The sequence below is a fragment of the Geospiza fortis genome, unplaced genomic scaffold (assembly GCF_000277835.1).
Source record: "Geospiza fortis unplaced genomic scaffold, GeoFor_1.0 scaffold100, whole genome shotgun sequence".
Taxonomy (NCBI): domain Eukaryota; kingdom Metazoa; phylum Chordata; class Aves; order Passeriformes; family Thraupidae; genus Geospiza; species Geospiza fortis.
The window spans coordinates 4944893-4953725 of NW_005054350.1; positions in this window are offsets into that span (position 1 = coordinate 4944893).

Here is an 8833-nt window from a genome sequence, read left to right on the forward strand (position 1 = left end):
GCTCCTCAGCACCCATTTGTGCCAGGCTCCCCAAAAGCTGAGCAACCAACCACCCTAACTTGAGCAAAGGCACCACAAGCGTTTGGTGGCTGAACCCTTCCACTGAGGATCCCTGATCAGAAGAAAAAGAGCACAACCAATGCAGTCAGGGTTGGTTTAGTGCAACCCCCAGGAAGCCTCTCATGGCAAAGCTTTTTTACCAGGTATAGGGCTGGAATTACAAAGCTGCTCACACTGATGGAACTCAGGGTTTCGAGAGCACCAGAGCCAACCAGCAAGCTGTTCTGAAGTTTTCTCCAGACTGGTCAGCATCAAGAAGTACAATTAAGTACAGAGTGCAGAAACATCTGTGGTCAAATTTGTCTTTAACAATTCTCTTGGTGTACCATCCAGTGAGATAACAGCACCTTCTGTCTTCCTTCAGACAAAAAACAAAACAAAATAAAAACAACAAAAAAACCCCAGGTTTGATGAAATACACAGAACTGGGGTGCAGTCAAAAAGCTGTCCCACTCTCCTGGGTGGGGAGGAGAGGATTTGCTCAGAGAGGAAGCTGGCTGCTCCTCATTGTTAAGAGAAGCAATAATTCCTGGCTCCGTGTTACATATTCACACCACCGGACAACTCTTGGCTGATTCATCCCTAACTGAAAAATAACAGAGGAGCCAGTTTATGCTCAAGATTTCCCAAGTTAGATTCCACTTTTTGTAACACTGATTTGATTCCTGCCAGTGCTAGTGCAGAGAGGAAGGAGAGGTCCCTGTCATGTTCTGAGCAGAGCTTTCACTGTTGAGGCATTAAAGATGTACAGATGAATACACTTTAATTGGTATGAAGTTACCAAAAAGGAGAACATTGTCCTTCATTATCAATGTATTTAGTATTTCATATACCAAAAACAGGCTCTGAAAACCTTTGCAACTGGCCAGGCAAACCTGAGGTAGAAAGACAGGATTTAAACTTTAGGGGAAGAAAAATAATCAATGAGTCACAAAAAAAAATACAAATGCAGAGAGACCATTCATTCCAGTAGCTCTGTAAAGCACAGCTGGTTTTGACTTGGCAAATCAGCTTCTGCACATTTGAACAGCTCTTCTTTCCACTGCCAGAATTGGCCAGGCTTTCATTTTTGATTTACAGTTGAATCACCCTGGCCCATTCCCATTACCCTCAGCAGGACTTTGATGGAATCTGAAAATTCACAGCAGTGTAATCGCATCTCAGAGCTGCTAAATGGTTTGCATTTCATTAGCTATCATCAAACAAATTGCAGGGCCTGGGCTGTAAAGTATCACTGGGCTTTAGCAGAAATGTAAGCTCAGCTCTGGTCAAGCCTGGTGTCCAGGAGGAATGCCACTCCTCGGGCACAGTCTGGCATGCAGCACTGAGACACCCAACCTGCATTTTGAATGCTTTCAGGGTTGCCAGTTCTTAACCCAAAGGCATGTGACACAGTAAGGCTGAGCACAGGATTATGGCTGTCTTTTAAATTCCAGTGGAGGCAAAAAACCAACAAGCTGAAAAATAAATTAAAGCTTTGCAATTTGCAGCCTGCTTTAGTCCTCTGTGCCTGCCTTCAACATTTTAATCATTACTCTGCTGATCAAATGCAGGTAGCATTGCAATACTTTCCATGTCTTACTAATCCACTTACAGCTGCTCTGGAAGGCTGTGACAGGCAGCTTGAAGAGCATCTGAAACTGCCTTTGGATTTTTATCAACTGTATGAACATAGAAGGAAGAGTTATGCACAACAGATTCCTGATGGCAGTTTCCAAGGGCAGTATTTTAATCCAAGAATTACTCTGCCCAATAAACTTTACGCTATCCTTAAACACATCCTTCGCCCTTCCCTGTGTTTGGGTATCACTTTCAGTTGTCTGAAAACACTGCTGTAAGGAGAAATACCTTGCAGGAGACTGAGGTTCAGAGACACCCCTGGGACTGGATTGAATCTGCCAAGTGTCAGGCTTGTCCCAGGGAAAATGAAGCCATGCACTCTGGAGTGGTGTCTAGGAAGAAAAAAAAAAGCTCCCCGCCTTTATTCAGTTTTTCCATCTGCAAGATGTATCAAGTGGGCAAAGCTATCACTGCACAACTGCACAGATGAAAATACAAGAGCAGCTCTTAGACTCACACACTGGCTCTCAGCTGCTTCACCAAGACAAAATTGCCTGAGGCTTCAGCCTGAACCACAGGGATGCAGGTACAGGCGCTCTGAAGCCTCACTTCTGCAGTCAAAATACAGGCATCTCATCCAGGACACTAATGATTTCTGTAAATTCCAAATTAAAATTTTGTGGCTGTATACCACCAGTGATCTTCAAGGAATTTCTGCAAAGATCTGGGAGATACTCATCTGCAAAGCAAATTTTTGAAAAGGAAGAACTAGGACCAGAGCTGGCTCTCAGAAGTGTAATTTTGCTGTCGTGCTCTTTCCTGAGTGAAGAGTACTTGCCAAATGAACAACACTCACACTGAATATTGGAACCCAGCTGCCCATGATCCCAGCACAAACACATGGATCTCACTGCAACTCTGTTTTGAGAGGAGGATGGCCACCACTGGCCTTCTCTGGTGGGTTTACTCTGGCTGGATTCTGCAGTGTCTCACTTCAGTAGGAACCACCGCAGTTCTTCTAGTCACCTATCCCTGTGTGAACTTTACATGAAAATCCCTTTTTGCATTTCCCTTTGTTGCATTCCCTTCTTTAAACTCATAATGGTAGTAAAGGTGTCTTTTAAGTCACTTGGTACATTACTCCCACTAAGTTAGGATGACCTATGCCAACTCCCACACAGTAAAAAGCCTTACACATAATTTCTAATTGCTTTCAGGCCAACATTGCTGTTGCAGAGCAAAAACTAGCTACAGAATCAGACTTTTTCCTCTGGAGCACATTAGAATTATATCAACATCCTCAACACACAAAAGTGCAGCACTTGTTCTACCCACAATCAGGTCAGTCCTGTTGTATCAGAATGCAATCCCTCCTCCTAGTGCTGCAAGGACTGCATTTGGCACAGTAATTCTTGGCTCTATTGTTCTCAGCTCACTAGCTGCTATATGAAAATACGTATTTGATTTTACCTTGCAACAGCACTGTGGGGAAGTAAAACAGAGATAGTTCTAAAGCATTCAGACAGTACAGTAACAAAGAGCTATTTAAGTTCTTTAAGAGATAGTCAGCACTGAGTTTATTTGTTTGGTATTTATATGCATCTTCAATACCACCTGCAGATTTCTACTGGCTGTTTTAAAACAGAAAAACATTTGCCAGTCAGGGCTTAATGTATCTGGCCTCCTGTGGTGGGCTGATGCTGGAAACCAGGTGCCCACCAAAGTCATCCTATCAGTCCCTCAGCTGAGCAAGGGAGAAAAAATATAACAAAAACCCAGTGGATTGAAATAAGGACAGAGAGATCACTCACCAACTACTGCCATGGCCAAAATAGACTTGAAATGGGGAAATTAATTTAATTTATTGCCAATCAAATCAAAGTAGGATGATGAAAAATAAAAATTAAATCTTAAAACACCTCCTCCATACCCTTCCCCTTTTCCTGAGCTTAACTTCACTCCAATTTCTCTACTGCTCCTCACCAGAGAATTGTCTCTGCCCCTCACTCCTCCTGAGGGGGAAGACTCCCCACACTCTTCTTCTGCCCATATGTGAGTCCTTCCCATGGGATGCAGTTCTTCCCAAACTGCTCCAGGACTCTTCTATGGGGTGCAATCCTTCAGGCACACACAGCTCCAGTGTGGGTCCTCCATGGAGTAACAAGGTGGGCCAGCAAAGTTATTCCAGTGTGGGCTCCTCTTTTCATGGGTCTATAGGTCCTGGCAGGAGCCTCCTCCTGCATCAATTTTCCATGTGGTCACAGTTTCCCTGAGGCATCCACCTTTTCCACCCCAGCAACCCCCCGCCACTACCAAAGCCTTGCCATGGAAATCCAATGTATCTCTGAATGGAAAACGTCATCTGATCCCTTTTCTAGGTTTGTTTTCCTTCAGTCCACATCCATTTGCAAAACAGGTACAGCAAATGACCATCTGCTTCACCTCAGAGCTGAAAGGAGTCTACAGCCCTGTCCACCTCTGTTCCCAGCCAGTCCCCAAAGCCAAATGCCTGCTGCATTACCAGTTTTGGCACCCTTACCAGTGTGATTATTCAGCATGTGGTTTCCTTCCACACACATCCTGCACACATCTTCCTGTGGAATTAAACTCAGGCCTGCATAGCTGCTCCAGTATCTGCAATACCTGGAGCCAGAGAATGCAGAGAATCCAGACAACCGGTCCTGCTATCTGTAGGCTTCTTTGGAGTTAGCAAGTCTCTTTGTAGTCACAGGCCCCTTGCTCTCCACCAGATCCCAGCCCAGTCATCTTTCAGAAACTACAAAAACCTCTAATGCCCAAGTTTCAACTATGCTTTCTTTAATATTTTGCCACATCCGTTTTCTCTCTTATAGATAAAAAAGAGTATTTCTATCCCTGCCTCACTCATAGATTGCAATATTAATTACAATCTCTTCAACTATCTACTTTTGTCAAAGACATACCCAAGGATCACAAGCAACACCATACCATAAAGTACAAAATCAAGCATTGATGGCCAAAAGCACTTTCTCATCCTACCAAAGCAATGTGCCTGGCCAGAGATAAGAGAGACTGAAGAGCAGCTAATTCTATATTGCAGCTAATGCTAGCAAAGATTCACTTTGCCAGAGACATTGACATATCCATGCATGTAATATTATATAAAACCAAAGTCTTTCCTAGAGTGTTTCCAAGATAATTGGCATTATTCTGCTATCATCACTAGGGCTCCAATTCCAAGCTCTTCATGCTGGGTTGATGGCATGGAGAATCACAGCTGCAGCCTTAAGAATCACAGAATCATAGAAAGGGACCTTAAAGATCATCTGCCTCCAACCCACCTACCATGGGCAAGGATATCTTTCAATATACCAGGTTGCTCAGTGCTCCATCCAGCCTGGCCCTGAACACTTTCAGAGACTGGGCATCCACAGCTCTGGGCAACCTGTTCCAGTGCCTCACCACCCACACAGCAGAAAACTTCCTCCTAATATCTAATCCAAACATATTGTCTTTTTGCTTGAATCCATTCATCCTTGTCCTGCCACTTACACATGATAAAATGTCCCTCTCCATCTTTCTTGTAGGCTCCCTTCAGGTTCTGGAAGGCCACAATTAGATCACCCTGAAGCCTTCTCTTCTCTTCTCTCTTCTCTCTTCTCTTCTCTCTTCTCTCTTCTCTCTTCTCTTCACAATTCCAGTTCTCTCAGCCTTTTGTTGTACTAGAGATGTTCCATTCCTCTAATCATCTTGGTGGCCTCCTCTGGGCTCTCTCCAACACATCCATGTCCTTCCTGTGTTGAGGGCCCCAGGGCTGGATGCAGCCCTGCAGGTGGGGTCTCACAAGAGCAGAGGGGCAGAATCCCTTCCCTTGCCCTGCTGGCCACGCTGCTTTTGATGCAGCCCAGGACGTGTTTGACTTTCTGGGCTGCAAGCTCACACTGACAGCTCATGCCCAGCCTCTCATCCAGCAGAATCCTCAGGTCCCTCTCAGCAGGGCTGCTCTCAATCTGTCATGCCCCAGCCTGGAGTGATACTCATTGCCCCAACAAAGTATTCCACGTGTCTGCCGCATATTTTCTCTTCCAGGACCTGCTGCTCTTCCACAACCTGCCAACTCTTTTGTCTGTGAAGCTGACACAGGAATATAAAGCAATCCTGATATATGAGAAAGGGGGCTGTAGAGGGAAAGGGACAACAGACCTATTCTTCAGGAATAAAATTAACACTGCAGCCAACCTACCTCTGCTTCACACTATTTTTAGAGCTCACCTACTCTAGTAAAAAAAAAAACAACCAAACAAAAACTAACCCAAAACCCAAATCCATAATCCAATTCCACTGTTTATGCTTAATTGCTGCATGTTACTATACAAAGAGCAAGCTAACCACAGTGCTATGCCACCGTGAGCGTGGACAGCAAAGATAACAGCCTTTGATTGTTGCTAATATTATTTAAAAACTGCTTCCCCACATCAAATTCCCAGCTAATTCCCTGTGTCTTTTCTTACACCTTTCCTTCCCCTTTGCACACAAGTTATCAAATTCAGAACAGCAGCTGAGCTGCCAAGAGAAATGGGGGATTTTAAATTGAAATCAAAGAGCAGAATCTCAATCAATTTCTTATGCCCTTCTCAGCATGTGGCATGGGCGGCTGTGGAGAGAGAATTGCTTAGCCTGGTGAAAAGGAAGAAGGAACTTGGTGTTTATTTGCATTCTTTCAGCTCAAATTGTGGCTTTTGGGGGCACTGGCTATTCATTTAAGATGTTCAACTCCATGTTGTGAACTGCCTCTACAGTTTCAAGTAGGAGCACAATCTCTACAAAAACCAGCTGCAAATAAGGTGGTATCAATCTGGCTGGCTAATAAGATGAGAGGATGAAAGGAGAAAGAAGAGGAGCACCTTTGAAGGGTCACACACACACAAATCTCTTTTGGACAAGCAGCACATGCCAATGAATGAGCAAAAATCCCTCCCACTGGATTGCACAGGGACCAAACAGTACAAAGCCTGAGGATATCATTAATGAGACTTACTTATGCTCCACACTACAGTGAAGCAGCTTTTGAGTTTTTGAGTTTTTTGAGCTTTTTGAGTTCTGCACAAACTATCCAGAAGCAGTCCAGCCTTTGGGGGACCTCACTGTCAAACAAGGCACTGGCTGCTTAAGTCACAGGAAACAACTTTGCATCAATAGAACAGTCTCAAGACTGAACCCGTGGCAAGAAACAGAACCCCTGGCAGCCCCTGACCCAGCTGCCCACCAAAGCAAGCTCCATCACAAAACCAAGCCCACCGAGCCCCTCAGCAAGGGCTGGGCTGTGGGCAGCGCACGGAGGGCATTTCCCTGGGCAATAGCACCACCTGCTGACTCCTGGGGCTGCGGGAGCAGGGAACCGGCTCCGCTTGGCCACGCTGAGACTGGAGCGCAGGAGGAAGGGACACTGACTCCACTCGAGTGAGCTGGGAGCCTAAAGCCTGGGGAGGGAAGGAAAGAGGACAGCAGGGTGAACTTGCAAGAACTAGAAAGGTGAGGCAGACTGAGAGGGAAAGAAGAGCGCCTGAGCACCTTCCCTTGGAATCACAGGCATCTCCCACTGCTGGGACCACCTTGAGGAGCCCTGTGCGGCAATGGGTAGTGTGAATGTGGCAAAGGCAGCTTCAAAGGAATGCCCCTATCCCACAATTAATTTATTGTATTAATGAACAAAGAAAGGAAAAGCCTCACAAAACCCACAAAAACCCCACCCAAACCTGCACAGTATCAACAATGCTGTATGCTGCAGAGGGGAAACTTTTGGGTTAATTTTTAGGAGACCACAGTTGTGGGACTTCATGGAGTCACTATCTTCCACACAAGAATCACACCTCTAATTGCCTTTTACTGAGCACTGGATCAGAGGATCCTCCTGACCATGGCATAACACAGACCAGAAGACAAACCCACTAAACCCACCCTGACAGGTACCTTCCAAGTGGTAAGTGTGTTACAGAATCATAGAATTACAGAATGGTTTGGGATGAAAGGGACCTTAAAGATTATCTATTTCCATCCCCCTTGCCATGGACAGGGACACCTTCAACTAGATCAGGTTGCTCAAAGCCCCATCCAGCCTGGTCCTGCACAGTTGCAGGGATGGGGCACCCACAGCTTCCCTCAGGAACCTCAAACCATGTTTGAGGTGTTCTCCTACCATCCTAGCTCACCCTAATGACATCTCCCTGCTGCCAGCTTGCTGATTTCCCATCTGAGCTCCACCACAGACACTTCAGTATGACCTCTCCAATGTTCACCATTTCATTTTGCAGGTGAGGATGAGAAATGGGCCCTGCTTTACCCCACTCCCAACACCAACAAAACAGGAACTAAAAGCAAACTTCACAGATCACTCCAGCAAGTCAAACCTCAAACAGGGAGGAGCTAAATAAAGCTAAAATAAATTGAAACTGCAGATTCTGCTTCAATGCCTATGCAATTTTATTGATAGTAATACCTGGATTTTGGCAATTCCAATGGTCAGAGTTAATTTTCTAGACAAATTTGGGACATTTAACATCTGCATGCTGCTGTCCCTTTCCTACCTGCCCTATCTCAAAACACAGATGGAGTCACAAAAATCCACTTGATGTAGTACTACTCGTGCAGAGGAATTCCTATTTAAAGATACAGTAACAAATGTGTGAATAGTTCCTACTTAGAAATCCTCATAATTGTCTCTGAAGTTGAAAAATTAGGTAAGGGAAGTAACATACAAGTCACTGTACCTCACATTGTCAGTGATAATGAGTATTGATTGCAGGGGTTTTATCTCCACTGGCCATATGCATACACACCAGCATAACAATTTGCTTAAATATCTTTCATCACCATTGTGCAATGCAGTGATCACAGAAACTAAATTTAGTTTTCAGACAACATGCATAAATAACCTGAGGTTTTCACAGTTAAGTAAACACATTAAGCAACAGCATCCTGACAAATGTTGTTTTCAAGTACAATTTGCCAGCAAAAAAATGGGATAAAAATTTTGTGTAGTTCTTTCCAAACCAAATTCTTTTCTTAAGTGAACCTTCCCCACATATATTGTAACATCTGCCACTTTCAAAATACTGGTATGATGAGAAGATAATCTTTGACTTGAATTGCTGTTTGACATAAGTTGCTGTTCATACTCCAACACCCTACTCTTTTCATTGTCAAATTCTATCATTAGGGGTCATGATTTAGAAAT